The sequence below is a fragment of the Abramis brama genome (assembly GCF_963993115.1).
Source record: "Abramis brama genome assembly, chromosome: 2".
Classification (NCBI taxonomy): Eukaryota; Metazoa; Chordata; class Actinopteri; order Cypriniformes; family Leuciscidae; genus Abramis; species Abramis brama.
The window spans coordinates 61,215,850-61,231,857 of record NC_139964.1 but is presented as its reverse complement, the minus strand read 5'-3'; the positions used below and the strand labels follow the sequence as shown (position 1 = coordinate 61,231,857).

At 39.9% G+C, this 16,008-nt stretch overlaps 1 long non-coding RNA gene across 1 annotated transcript; it reads left to right on the top strand.

Annotated features, from left to right (window-relative positions):
• Nucleotides 1-2,345: 2,345 nt before the first annotated feature.
• On the top strand, nt 2,346-4,596 carry LOC311077379. Its single transcript, XR_014604874.1, has 3 exons — nt 2,346-2,414; nt 3,315-3,347; nt 4,466-4,596. It is a non-coding gene; the product is annotated as an uncharacterized lncRNA (long non-coding RNA).
• The last annotated feature ends 11,412 nt before the right edge of the window (nt 4,597-16,008 follow it).

Sequence of the window (16,008 nt, the reverse complement as noted above, 5' to 3'; positions counted from 1 at the left end):
AGATTGCTTTGATTTCGCCAGGTGGGCTAAAGCAGACCGCATATAGCCCGTCCAATTCGGAGCTAAATCGTGACTACAGATCGACCATGTCGTGAAATGACACATTGAACCTTGTAGATACCATTACCAATGTGAACATGATGGAATATCAACCATTTCATGCACTGCCTGGCAAAAAACTACAATTAATCAGTTTTGACTAAAAGTGGGCTACAATAGCCGGGTCTGAATACGAGCTAAATCGTGGCTACGCACAGCCTACACATATAACATGTAAAATAAAGCAAACCAAACAACTTGTAATCACAGTTGACTTTGCTTACATGATGGAATATCATACATCTCACAAGTTATTTTAGAAAAAAATACATTTATCTAGATTAAATGTTACTTGGGCTAAAAGTGGGTTACACATAGCCGGACTATATCGGGTATATTTTCTTTCTTTATAATGTGATTGGGTACTTTGTGAATAATAACCTATCAGGTATGAGGATATGAGGAGGGGCGGGACGAGAAGCGGGAGGAGACAGAGGCAGAGAATGCACGAGATAGGAAAGAAGACAGATGTGAGATGTCGGCGAGACAATTCTCTGGAAAGTGTGAATTGTGTGTAAAAATGTATGCATTATAGTTCATCTCAAGGATATTAGAGTGGACTTTGAACTGAGTTAGGCCGTGTGTCCACTAGGGGTGTCGCAATATACCGGTATTGACGATAATCGTGATATTCAAAGCATGAAATATCGACATCGTGTTAATTTAGAGCAATACAATATACCGGTATTGGCGATATTGGCGTTTTCTAGACACAGCGCTCGTCCGCGCCCGCGCAGCTAGAGTGAATCAGTGAAACACTCTGTCCACACCCGAAAAAAGTAAGCTCGCCAGTATTAAGAACAGAGTTCTTCGGCTTCAAAGAAAACAGCACCTTAAAGGTGGTCGCACACCAGACGAGAAGCGCAGCGCCACGTCTTTAAAATTCGAACACATTCTGTATGAGTGTACACACACCGGACGAGAAGCACAGCGCGGTTCTATTCGGCGTCTGTCCGCGGCGCCCAGCAACGGCTCAGGACCTTGTTCAAAATCCTGCCGCGACACAGAGCGCAGAAAAAAGTGTTCAGATCACAGACTCAGCAACTATTGTATTTAATTGTACAGTATAATCATAACATAGTACAGACATTATCTCAATTCCATAATGTCCTTAAACATAATGATATTGCTGGCCATAAACTGAGAAAGTGCGTGTCCGGTGTGCGATACCTCGAGTTGTCATAGACGCGACGCGGCTATTATTTTACTAGTCATCATGGAATGGGAAACGTGACATTAACTGTTAACAGGGGGTTTCTGTGTTCATATATTTAATAAGGGGTGATTATTAAAATTAAGAACCCCGTTTTCTTTACTCATCTTATTTTTGTAGCCTATTTGTATTTGCACTTGATTTTTTTATTCAAATCTGCTATCTGCATGACTTTATTGGCGCCAATGCAACAACAGGTTTAAGAGCTTTTCAGTTCTTCAGGAAACATTCAGACAGTGTTTGGCTTCAGTTTGAAACCAGATAAACTTCACATGCTTGTCTTCCTTCACAAAAAATTGCCATAGATTGAGTACGCAAGAAGTAAAAATGCATGTGCCTTGTGTTTATCAGTATCCTTATGTTTGTTGGGTAAAAAAGAAAAACTATAGAAGTGTTGACTAAAAAACTATTGACTGATAACTACACCCCCCCCCCCCCCCCCCCCCCTCCTATAGATAGATAAGATAGATCTATAGATATCGCGATATATCGATATCGTGAATTCTTTTGGCCACAATAACCGTGGTGTGAAAAATCTAACATCGTGACAGCCCTAGTGTCCACCAAACCCAGCAAGCAATAGCCATCATTTCAACGTCTCGGTTAAATATAGACCCGATATAGTCCGGCTATGTGTAACCCACTTTTAGCCCAAATAATTCTCCATATTTTTTTCAAAAATAAGTTTGTTCTTAATGAAAATTTGGAAAATTGCAAAGTGGAAATGGCACCCGTTTCATAGAATGACTCAGCCCTGATTCAGACCAGCGAGCTAGTATAAGAATATTAGTCTTAAAAATGTTTTCGCTCACACAGCTTAATGTTTGCTGTCACACATAAACATAACATATACACAATCTACGATATGACTGTCTATCATTTCAAATTAAATCAAATGCAATGGCATTTCTCAACCGCTAGATGGCACAATCGAAACACTACTGAGACTACTGGGACTACTGGCACTGCGCGACTAGATCACTTTAGCCAGATCTCGCGATACACATTTCCTCCATTTTCAATTTTATTTTACACGAGGCAGCTGTCAGAGAGCAACGGGCGAGCAACACTCTGAAAACCTTCAAATTTCTACTTCGATCTTGTAAGTATGCGTGTTATTTTTGTTATGTTCATTGTTTAAATTAGTTAGTTGTTATAATGTGTAGAAACCGTGACATTTTAACATTACCATTGCAGAGTACTATTTTTCTCCAACAAGTTAACGTTACGTGTTATTGCAACTGTGTGCCCTTAATCTAAAATGTATCTAAATTCAAGGTGGTAAGCATGAAACTATGAATATTATCATTACTAATTTGTATTATTATTAAAGATACCAATATATTTTTGTTTTTAGATTAGAGTAAGAAATAATAGTTTTTGATTTAATGCAAATTTTCAAAGTACTTTACATAAAACTTAACAGCAACATAGTGCAACATGAAAAGAAATTATAAAAGAATATTTTTTTCCTTTCCAATTAATAAAAGGTAGTGGCAAACAGTAAAGTCTTTAAACTTGATTTAAAAGAATTAAAATATGCAGCATACATTCAGTTTTCAGTGAATTTGTTTCAGATATGGTGCATAAAAACTGAATGCTGCCTCTCCATGTTTTGTTTTGACTTATAATTTTGACTTATAAATTTGATATAAAAGTAGCTGGCTACTGTCCCAGATGACCTGAGAGGTCTGCTCTGGATGGTTCATAATGCATCAGAAGATTAGAAATTTACTTTGGCCTTAAAATGTTAATTAATTTAATAACCAGCTGTAGTATTTTGATATGAATTCTTTGACAGACAGATAGCCAGTGTAAAAACCTCAGAACTGGAGTGATGTAATCCACTTTATTTGATTTAAAGACACTGTTTATTGCAAATTATCCAGCAATCAGTCAACAAAGTACAGCAATTGAATATACAGAACACTTGTCACTGACTACCATTAAATGTCTTGTTACCAACATTCTTCAAAATATATATTTTTTGTGTGTTCAACAGAAGAAAGCCATACAGGTTTGGAACCAAGTGAAAGTGAGTAAATGCTTACATGATTTTTTTTTAAAGTGAACTACCCCTATAAGTATCTTTTTATGTTCATTAGAGTTATATGAGTAAGTGATAAAGAATGATTTATAGGGATAGTTCACTTTGAAATTAAATTTTGCCATGTTTTAGCTTACCTTAAGGGAATCCAAGATGTAGGTGTCTTTGTTTCTGAAGTAGTTTAAATTTTGATATTTTCAAGTCAAACTGTTCTTGTCTGTCAGTCAGTCATATAATGCAGTTCTATATGGTCACTACCTGAAAGAGCACAATTGTTGTCAAGATTTGTTATGATTTCTCTTACATTATGAGCGCGCTTTTTGACGTGCCTACATTTGTAATTAAAAAATTTTGGTCAGCAGTAAAAATTATCTAACGAACAGTTCTGTTTAAAAATCCGTACTGAAATCGAACCGAAAGCCTCGTACAGAATGGTTCAATACGTGTATTGTTACACCCTTAAAATATATGTATGTGTATATATATATAAATGTACATCATATTCTCTTTGATGATGTTAGGAAGCTGTATTGCTCTTTTCCAAATCTCTGCTGTCCACAAGTAAAGGGGAACTTTGAATTTCACCTTGTGGTCTTCAGCTGGACAAGTTACTGAAAAACACTTGGTTTGGACTAAAATTTTGAAGACCACAGTCCCATTTATGATCCTGAAAATATTATGACTTATTCTTTGATCCCTTGAAGTATAATGAAGAAAAGCTTTGGACTTAAAGAGGTATATATATATATATATATATATATATATATATATATGTATGTATGTATATATGTGTGTGTGTGTGTGTGTATATATATATATATATATATATATATATATATATATATATATATATATATATATAATTAGTGCATCACCATTATGCAGGCAAAAATGTTCAATTATTGATATTAATTTATTAATAATATTGATATAAATTATTGTCTATATTGATCTAAATTATATAGTCTCAATCTATATTCCGTTAACTCTATATTGGCCAGCTCTAGTGTGCATCCTAGCAAAAGTGAATGACTGTAATTAGTGAAAAATGATTGTCAACAATGCTTTTCTTGAGCAATAATTTTTTTCTTTTTCTCATTTGGCAGACGCAGTGATGACCAACTTTCCTTTGGCGACTGAATGGGAAATAAAAGATGCAATTTCTGGTCATTTTAAACAAGCACCAGGGAGAGCAGGGGGTGGTGGTTATGGATATAAAGCTAACAATTAATTCTTAAAAATTTTAGTATCTTAAGTTGTTTTACATATTTTCCAATATTTTATTTGTTCATTTTTATGTTTGAATGTTGTTTAAGTTGTTAATATAATTGTTCTAAATAAATCCCTTTATAATCAATTAGTTTGGATGGATTTTAATTTATGAGAACCTGTTATATTTGAGTGAAAAGAATCCTTATGCCTCATTTTGTTGTCTATTACATGTATATGTAGTGTAATTGATGACTAGTCTATTCTTGGGCTATGGTTAGACGTCTATTAGATTTTCACTGACAGCCCAAAATCAGCCTTGTTTTAGCCTAGACCCATATTGCCTGTCTATTAGACGTATATATGTAGTCGTTCAATAGCTGTCTATTCTTGGGCTATGTTTAGACGTCTATTAGATTAGCTGTCTAATTGATGACTGGTCTATTTTTGGGCTATGGTTAGACGTCTATTAGACGTATAAATATAGTCATTCAATAGCTGTCTAATTGTCTATTCTTGGGCTATGCTGCCCTACAAAGCCAAAGAGCAGTATCAGCAAAAACACCAAACTGAGAAAAACAGCTTTTTGTGTTTTTCTTACACCAGATATAAGCATCCAATTAAATTTAACAACAAAGGGTACATTTAGTTAGATCAGAGGGAGGTGAATATTAAACATTTAGTTTTTTGACAGTCAGGCAAAATTTGGTAGTTTTATAGGCTATACTGCGCTTTGCCTTTGCATTAATGCGTATACTTACATGGCCATACAATTACATATAGCAGTAAGTGTAGCAAGTGATTATAATCACTTGCTTATATCATAAATCATGAATCAAATATTTGTTTTATTACCATGAGTCTGGAGAGGAGGGGGCGGGGGAGACGACTCTCTCCAGTATTTTGAATTTGTACTGCAGTAACTATTTTAAACACTAGCTCAGCACTAGTCAGTATTACACATTAATTTTGACCTTTAAGGTAATTTTTCTAAGGTATTCCCCAAGGTATCGTTGCTATCCCAATGCTGTAAAAAAAAGCTAATGCTAGCTAGAGCTAAACAGACAAAATTGACAAAAAATGGGTTAAGAGGTTTAAAACCAGAGGTGGAAAGAGTACTGAAAATTTGTACTCAAGTACAAGTACCGTTACATTGCTGAAATAATACTCAATTACAAGTAAAAGTACTGGTGTCAAAAAAGTACTTAAGTAAAAGTACAAATTACTCTTCTCAAAAGCTACTCAGAGTACTAGTTACTAGTTACTTTTTAACTGGCGATAGTTAATGTATTACCAATAAATATTTAACCAAATCATAGATTTATGTAGAAAATAGCTACTTTTAACACGTTTTTACCTTATTGTCGAAGGACATTAGTGGTCATGATACTGGAATTTCTAACTTCAATATGACACCTTGCAATATGTCAGTATTCAGTAGGCCTAGCCTATAATTTTTAATACCATCGGGAAAACTACCACAAACTAAATATTTTAATATCTACATTTTTGTCCATCCATTTTGTCAAGGCAATCATTATTTTCAAGCATCGAAAAGCACAACACTCATTTTAAAGGAGAACTCGGTAACTCTAGCGAACTCTAGTCACTTCTTCGCTGATTTTCCCTTTTGTTGTCGCATGTTTTCCCCACGAGCTCCCCCTACAGCTGTGGGGGGGCGTATATTTCACAACACGGTCGTAAAAAACTCACTTGCGGCGGCCTCCTCCCCCTCTCTACCGCTGTTCATGTGCGTTTGTTTTGATCGGAGCAAGCCAACTGTATGGTGTGGAGCTATGTCTACCGAGCGGGGAAAGTCACCAATATCACCAGAACAGGTTGTTTAACCATACAAATGATTTCTAGACAGTTTTATTAAGTTAAAAAAGTTACCAAGTAAGTAGGCTTTTGGGGCGGGCTCGTGAAGTTGTGAGGGTGGGCTTGCGTAGTAACCCTTCCATTGATTTGTGCAAAGGCCCGAGTCCTATTTTTGATTTGTTGAAACAACATTTCAGTGACACAGCTTTTTCTAGCATGCCATTAGCTGATTTTTATGGCACACTTCCACACGCTGGTGAGGATCCCTTTGACTATTGGCTGAGGCTGAATAGGGCCATGGATATGGCTGAGGACTGTTTAAAGAGACAGGACAAGAAGATTGACAATCTATCCAATGAGCTCACAGTAATGTTTATCAGACATTGTCCTGACCCTGAGCTTTCCCTTATATTCAAATGCAGACCTTTGGAACAATGGACGGCGGCTGATGTTCATGCACGTTTGGAGGAGTATGGAAGAGAGAGACGATGTGGCTCTGTTTCTAGAGCGCCCCCGGCCATTTCTCTTTTGAAACAGGAAGTTGCTGTCCAGCCTCCTGAAACAAAGGTTAGCAAAGCTGCTAAACCTGAGGCTGTTTTATGTCAAACTCAGCCTACAGAACCTGTTGAACCAATGGAGCGAATTTTAGCAATGTTGGAACGTGTCTTGGAGCATGGGCAATCAAGTCGTCAGGCTGGCACAGAGCGGTATGCGTTTAAGTCACAGAGAAACAGAGTGAGGCCTACTCTACCATGTGAGGTGTGCGGAGATGTTGGCCACACCACCCATTTTCACTGCAGAGCAAATCATCTGTGTTTTCTTTGTTACAAATCAGGTCATGCACGTGCAGAGTGTCCTAAAGCCAAAGCCTTCACTGCTAGTGTGATGCCTGAGACAGATGCTGTTCCACATACGGGAAACGACTAGGCCTGCATGTGGAGGGGGTGAGTGCAAGGCCTAATGATGACCCCCGATCATTGTTGGATTACGATCAGGAATCTGTATATAAAAGTGTTTGCGAAGAGTATAGTTCTCAATGTACAGTTGTCTTTCAAAATACTCAGAAACTTCAGCCATATGATGATCTCTTCTACACTTCAGTGATTATTGGTGGAAAGGTAGAGGCAAAAGCAATGCTTGACACTGGATCAATGGCTTGCACCATGAGCTCCAAGATCTTACCTCAATTGCTGAGTACTGGTGTGTTGTCGAACCTTTCACTTGCCCCGACAGATGTTGTTTTGGTTGGATGTGGAGGCACCAGAACTAACCCTTTAGGAGTGTGCGAGCTGGATATGAATGTTTACGGCTGTCATGTCACTGTTCCAACTTTGGTAGTCAAAGGCCAGGGTGATGATCTTATCCTAGGCAGTAATCTCTTGAAACATTTGATTCTTCAGCTGAGAGGTTCTTCAGAGTTATTAATAAGTGCGTCTGAACGTGAGTGTGATATCAATGAGCAAAGCAAGTTACTTGATCTACTAGCCAATGTGGAGAAGTGGAGAAATGGTCCTGTCCCTGACCTAGTGGGAACGGTAAAGATCAAAAAGGCAGTGTCACTTGAACCCATGACTGAAAACTTAGTTTGGGCCAAACTACAAAGCACTCATGACATCTCAGCTGGCAGTGCTGTCATTTTGGAGCCCAGTAGAGTTAAATCAAGGCCAAGGACAGTGCTGGTCGGGAAAACCGTAGCGTTGATGCGTGAAGATGGATGGGTTCCGCTTAAAGTGATAAACCCTTCAGAGCGAGCAGTGACTTTGAAAAGGAATTCTACACTTGCTGATGCTTTTCCTTGCATGGCTTTGCAGGATTTTGACTGTTCTGAGTCTTCTGATGGTTCCTCATTTGATTTAGAGCAAAAAGTTCAGAGAACAGCTGATGTTTTAACTGACAGACAGGATGAGATGAGTGTAACCGATGCTCTAAGTTTACCAGTCAGATTGGGACGTAACAACTCCTGTTCTGCTGATGACACGGCAGTCTTACACGACTTGGGCTTAGCTGACTTGGATGTGGAGTCGTGTGAAGTGTCTGCAGACTGCAAAACAAAGCTGGTGCAGCTTGTCTCTCAGTATCATTCTATCTTTTCCAGACACAAGTTGGACTGTGGAAAAGCAACAGGCTTTGTTCATCGTATCCGCCTGAGTGACGACAAGCCCTTTCGGTTGCCGTATCGACGCCTTGCTCCGAATCAATATGATAAACTTCGGCAAGCTTTGAATGAGATGGAAGAACGGGAGATCATACGAAAATCTAGTAGCGAATTTGCATCACCTCTTGTTCTAGTCTGGAAAAAGTCAGGAGATTTGAGAATATGCACAGACTTTCGTTGGATTAATGCTCGAACAATCAAAGACGCGCATCCCCTTCCCCATCAAGCAGATGCTCTTGCCGCTTTGGGAGGAAATGCCTATTTTTCAACCATGGACCTCACATCTGGCTATTATAATGTAGAAGTTCATGAAGATGACCGGAAATACACAGCATTTACATCACCTTTTGGGTTATACGAATATAATCGTTTACCGCAGGGACTGTGTAATAGTCCGGCCACTTTCATGCGGATGATGTTGACTATATTCGGGGATCAGAATTTCAACAGTCTATTGTGTTATCTGGATGACGTCCTGGTATTTGCACCCACCGAAGAGCTGGCGCTGGAGCGCTTGGAAATGGTGTTTAAGCGTCTCAAGACTCACAATCTTAAGCTTGCTCCGAAGAAATGTCACCTCTTGCGGAGTTCGGTCAAATTTTTGGGTCACATCATCAGTGCGGATGGTATTGCTACCGATCCAGAAAAAGTCACAGCCATTGCTTCTGTCACTGAGGATGATCTCATGGTTGAGGGTACCAATGTCCCCTGCCAGCAGAAAATACGGTCTTTTCTGGGTATGGTAGTGTTTTACCAGCAGTTTATTGAAGACTGTTCAGCCATTGCTAAACCATTGTTCAGTCTTACAGCTGGAAGAAAGGTTCCTCGTGGAAAATGGAAGCGTCGAATGTGTCAAAGAGAGCTGTCTGCTTCGGATTGGACTGAGGAATGCAGTCGAGCGTTTCACAAATTAAGGCAGGCTTTGCTTGATCAAGTCTTATTGGCTCATCCAAATTTCAATGAAACCTTCCTACTCTCAGTAGATGCTTCTAGTAATGGGCTTGGTGCCGTATTGTCACAGGTTCCTAGCAATGGGACGACAGCCAGGCCGATTGCTTTTGCGAGCAAGTCGCTTACCTATGCTCAGTCGAGATATCCTGCACATAGGTTGGAATTTTATGCCATGAAATGGGCGATTTGTGACAAATTCCATCACTGGCTCAGGGGTCAGAAATTTACTGTCTGGACAGACAACAACCCTTTAACGTACATTCTGTCCAAAGCAAAATTGGATGCTTGTGAACACAGATGGGTTGCTAAACTAGCACCATACCAGTTTGATATTAAGTACATTCCTGGTCCAAAAAACGTAGTTGCTGACGCCCTGAGTCGAGAGCCCTTTGTGCACCCTAGTGTACTCCATCGTCTGACAAGAGTCCCTTATGATAAATTGCTGGCAGAAGCTGCAGCTGTGCGCACAGGCTGTGTCCAAGATGTCTTCCGTTGGTCTACTCACCCCCTTGACAGTTCCTCCGATACTGAAGGAGTGGCCATTGCCTGTCATACAGCTAAAGTTTCCTTACCTGGAACAATGTCAAAGCAGGAAGTGGAAGCTGTTCTGCACTCATGCAGGCATAATGATAACTCCAAGTCACATGCCTTGTTGCTGCCTCACCTTCCACAAGCGATAATGCCATCAGAATCGCCGGACATTGATGTGCTGTCCCATGATTATCTAATGAAGATACAACAGGATGATAATGTTGTAAAAAGGGTGATTTGCTTTGTTGAGAGAGGACGGAGGCCAAATAGGAGGGAACGAATGAACGAGCCGAAGGCTGTCTTGAGGTTTATGAAACACTGGGGAAACCTGCTGATGAAGAATGGTGTGTTGCATAGGGTTTCAAAGAATAGTTTCACCAAGAAAAAAACTTACCTGTATGTCGTGCCTGAAGCAGTGAAAACCATGGTGTTGAAAGGCATTCACGATCAAGCAGGACACCAAGGTCAGCAGCGGACTCTGTATCTTGCTCGGCAAAGGTTCTTTTGGCTTGGCCTAGAGAAGGATGTGAAGGAGTATGTGAAGTGCTGTCGTCGATGTGTGATCAGCAAGACACCAGAACCGGAGGGTCGTGCACCGTTGGAGAACATCATTACAACAGAGCCCCTTGAACTCGTCTGCATAGACTTTTGGTCAGCGGAGGACTCTGCCAACCGGTCCCTGGATGTTCTTGTTGTTACAGATCACTTCACAAAGATGGCTAATGCCTTCTTGTGTCCAAATCAGTCTGCAAAAGCAGTGGCGCATCAACTGTGGCATAACTACTTCTGTGTTTATGGCTTCCCAGGCCGTGTCCACTCTGATAGAGGAGCCAACTTTGAGAGTGCTTTGATCGCTGAGTTGTTGAATATCGCTGGAGTCCAAAAATCGAGGACAACTCCATATCACCCAATGGGGAATGGAGCTTGCGAGAGGATGAACAGGACGCTGGGCAATATGATACGTGCTCTGCCTGCGAAGACCAAGCATAAATGGCCGCAAGTACTAAAATCTCTGACTTTTGCGTATAATTGCACCATCCACGAAACCACGGGGTATGCTCCTTTCCTGTTGATGTTTGGGAGGATTCCACGCCTGCCCATTGACCTGGTGTTTGGAACTGTTCTAGACGATCCTGATGTTGTAAACTATGACAATTACGTCCAGGCTCTTCGGAGAGATATGAAGGAGGCAATGTGTGTTACACAGGCATCTGCCAGGAAACAGCTTAAGAGACATGCTGACTTGTACAATAGGAGAGTCAAGGGGGGACCAATTGATGTTGGTGATAGAGTTTTGCTTGCCAACAAGGGAGCACGTGGAAAGCGGAAGCTTGCTGACCTTTGGGAGACTACTGTGTACACTGTTGTTGGTCTTAATGCAGACAGTCATACCTACAGGATTCAGCACAGTGGTACTGGTGTTGTGAAGACTGTACATCGTAACCTTCTAATGCCAGTTAACTTTCTTCCACTTCCTGATGATGACTTGGAAGGTGAGCCATCCGAAAGCCACCTGAGTGGCTCAGAGAGTGTCGATTCTGTGGTTGCTGATGTGTCTGAGGATGCTACCAATTACAGAACACGAGAGTGGGTATCACAGCTACCTTCTGATGATGCAGACTTGGATAATGTGGAGGAAGCTACAGATGTTTTTGAACCAACACAGGCTGTGGATGCCACTCAGGCTAATGAATTAGACCATAATGTGATTGACAGCTCTAACACTACCCAGCTGGGACCAGAGGGTAATGAGGATGTTGAGAGTATGGACAGGAATGTACATGAATCCTCTGCAGAGCAAGTTGATAAATCTGCTTCTGTTTCTTTGAGTGTTTCAACGCCTATTGGTGGTTGTTTTGAGGAAAACAATTCAGTGTCAAATATCAGTGTTCATAACTTCCCTGCTGGAAGTTCACTAAGTCGTGTGAGATCCAGGGCTGGTAGATTGTTTAAACCAGTGACGAGATTCATTGAGATAATGAACCAGCAAAAAGTTCTGGGGTAAACATGAGTATGTTGCTTGAGTTTTGTATGTTAACTCATCTTTTTCTTTTTTTTCTCTTCTTTCTGGTATACATTTTGCGGTATTAGTTAATGCAAATGTTACTGTGATGTTTATATTGATGTATTTTGGTTATTTTAAGAGATTGTGATCTATTAATTTGAGACTGGAGTGACGTCTCGCTGCTGAGCAACTTGTGTGTCCAAATGTAGGAATTGTCATTGTTTAGCTAACATGTAACGGGCATGTTTATCTAAGAGTGTCTAGGGGATTGGCCACCCCTCTTTCCACTTGAATTCCTGTGGGGAATAGTGTTTACACTGAATTGAACTGACAATTTCATGAAATTTTGAACACTTTCTATGTTTTTTTTTCTTTTTTTTTTTTTTCTCTTCTCTCTCTTATTAATGTATATGGTTCTTGAGGTTCTGTACCTGATGTAATTTTGGTCATTATTTTGGTGCTATTCTCTGTAGAAGCAAGTGGAATTCAGCAGGGGGGAGTGTAACAGGTCAAATATGTGTTTCCACTTGCTACAGTTATTTTCATGTATGGCCCCTTTAATTGCACTCTCCGCCCAGATCTGGTAGAATTATGAACTGGTTCCGGTAGAGTCATTTAGACTCGCGCCAGTCGAGAGTGAGAATGGCCGCGGTGAGTGAGTGCTCCGTGTGTTAAATATATTTTAGTAATTATATAACCATTTTAAGGGCTAATACTGAGTTATACGTGTGTTTAGAAGTATGTTGTATGATTTGGGTTTGTGTCACTGTTGTATGTATTGTAATATCAAGTTTAATGTTCACTTCCAATAGAATGCACGAGGGTGATTCCTGAAACTGATCACCGCTGTTCTATATTCACTGTCAACAGGTACAGACCAGTTTCAAATGTGTTATCAATTACTGTTTATGTAGTTTATGTAAAAGAGTCATTTAGACTCGCGCCAGTCGAGAGTGAGAATGGCCGCGAATGCACGAGGGTGATTCCTGAAACTGATCACCGCTGTTCTATATTCACTGTCAACAGAATAAACATCTTAAAGTGCGATTTGGTGTCCATCTGATTTCAACACAACACAACGCAGAGACAACACTGTTACATATAGCCTATACAGTATAGGCCAAAATGAGTATTGACAGATATTTCAGTATTGATATGTATCAAAATATAGATATTTTGACAATACACTATGTAGATTGTTGTTTCTCCAAACTTTCAGTCCAGCCATTAATCACTCTGAGCTCCTCGCCTCCTTCACTGATCAGCTCTTCAAAACCTGCTGCGACTGCGGCGGCTTTAATTCAGTCCAAATATCAGGGGTTTTATTGGTCCGTTTACGATCAAATATTTTTATTGGCTACCGAAATGCCAGTCAAAGATTTGAATATCAATTCAAATTGTACTCAGTAACGAAATGTGATTTTACAAGTAGCGAAGTAGATTACTTAGTTTAATATGTACTTGAGTACAAGTAAAATTACAGCTTTAAAAATATACTCAAAAAAGTACAAGTACCCCAAATAACGACTTAATTACAGCAACGTGAGTAGTTGTAATTCGTTACTTCCACCTCTGTTTAAAACGTACCAATTTTTGGTGCCTTTGGTGTTGTTTAAGGCAAGTTTCACCAGCATTTTTCCACGTAAAAGTGAAGCCATTTTGACAGTTCCTTTCTTCTCTGAGAGAGGTTTTATAACATACTTACTGTATGCTATAAAAACCTGACTCATGCCACTTAGCTAGTTGCAACAATGTTCATGCTGACACAAAGGCAAACTGCAGTATCATAGTGAAATCAAGGCAGTACGGGCAGATACTGCATTCTGCCTTGGTTTCACCCTACTTTTCAATACAATACTGCAACTAAAAATGTAAATTTATATAAGAAATTTATTAGGTAGCCATATGAAATTTTAACAGATTAAAGAGCAGATCCTGCACTTTTTATTTTTGCAAAAAAATTTTTTTTGAAAAATTGAAGATACTGCTCTTAGCCTTTGTAGGGCAGTATGGTTAGACGTCTATTTGACGTATATATGTAGTCATTCAATAGCTGTCTATTCTTGGGCTATGTTTAGACGTCTATTAGATTTTCACTGACAGCCCAAAATTAGCCTCGTTTTAGCCTAGACGTCTGGGCTGTGTTTTGACGGCTATTAGACGTCTATTAGACGCAAAATTGCTTGCTGGGAAGCGTTTTTCCACGCGGCTGGCGTGTTTTTTCAATTGTTTTCAATGGGAACGCCGCGTTTTTTAAACGCCATGAGCGTAACGAGGCGCTGAGCGTCTTTTTCACGCTGAAGCGCTGAGCGTTCGGCGTTTTTTACAGGTCGCCGAGAGTTGAAGAATGTTCAACTTTGGGTAAAACGCTGCGCTCATCACTGTCACTTTTTACCCAACCGACCAATCACAGTGGAAGAGGGGCGGGACTAAAACCACACCGACCAACTGTCACAACATTCTTTCTGTACAACGACATCAACCAGCACAGCTAACCAAACAAAATGAATGAAAAATAAATTTTTAGTATGAAACAAATTATCTGCGAACTCAGTTACAAGTAAACATGTGCTGCGGATATTCTGTATCATAGCAACGAAGCGTCTCAACTGAAAAAACACTGCGCTGCCAAAACGCTCTCAAGCGCCCACAGCCAGGCGTTTTCAGCAGAGCGTCTAGCGTTTTCAGCTGGCTAAAAACGCTTTGGTGGACACACGGCCTTACTGCTGGCTAAGCGTGACAGCGAAGTTCGAGTATATTTGGAAGTGCGTCACAGACATGCACGGACGGGACGAACCACTGGCGGCGAGCCAGTACATTCGGAGTGAACTGTCTATGGTCGCTTTCGTTGTGAAGGAGAACGACAACGGATGTTATTTATGAGACTTTGGTGACTGGAGTCCCGTGCACTGCTGAACGGAGCGAGCTATCGCGTTGGAAAGCGTCCGAGCCGCTGGATGAATGGCGCATTGCTGACGGCTGTTGAGTGCGTCTCGCGACGGTGAGATGGATTCCGGTTAGGAACCTGACGGACTTTGACCGATCGTGATTTAATAGATCCAAATCTTCAGCAAAGGTACCTATTTTGTTTTATTTTATTTGTGGCTCAACTGAGTGAAGCGGCCGTGTGTTTTTTGGCCTCTACGAAGTACGAACCCAAGCAGCGGAACAGGCCTGCAACAGAACTAAGGGGTATTTAAAGTATTATTTGCCGGCTTAGGAGGTTATTCTATTTGCTTGAAACCTTTTCTTTGTCTCTTTGATTTTATTGATTGTTGATTCACATGTGAATTTCATTTGAAAGAGAAAAGGACACACACTTTGTATCTTGACAAAAGCTTTATTGAAAAGGATAACACAGTATCAAAGATATTTCTGTTTTTGTTTATCCAGTATTGACAGATAATTTATTTTAATTAATTAAATTTAATTTGGAGTTAATTCTTTGTATTGTGGTGAATTACATTTAATTTTCCCTTTGATTTTAAGTAAAATAGATAGCAGCACAAATTAAACTAAACCCATCATACTAAAGAACTTGGGCGTCACCCATAACAATTCCCATTGACAGGAAGGGGGCGTTACACTCAAATCAAACGGGTGTGCGCAAGTGGGCAGATCCTGTGGCAAAAGGGTGGTTGCCATGGTTGCGAGAGAGTGACAGTCGCCTAAGCCAATCCTTTGTTTCGTCCCGAATGGAAATAATGAACTGTGTTTAATGCAGATTAAACGGTCTAAAAAAAGTCACCCGATTTTTATACTCTTTTTTTTCAGAGTACTTACATTTTAATTATGTATTGATGATATATATAGAAAGTTTAAACAAATTTGGAAAAAAGTTTTTTATAAAATTCCTACCTACCCTACCTTTAAAGGGATAATTCACACAGAAATTTAAATGTATTCATCCTCACCTAAATTAAAGTTTTGGGTCATCTACCCCTTTAATTGAATCTGTTTGGGTGTACCGGTGGTGAAGG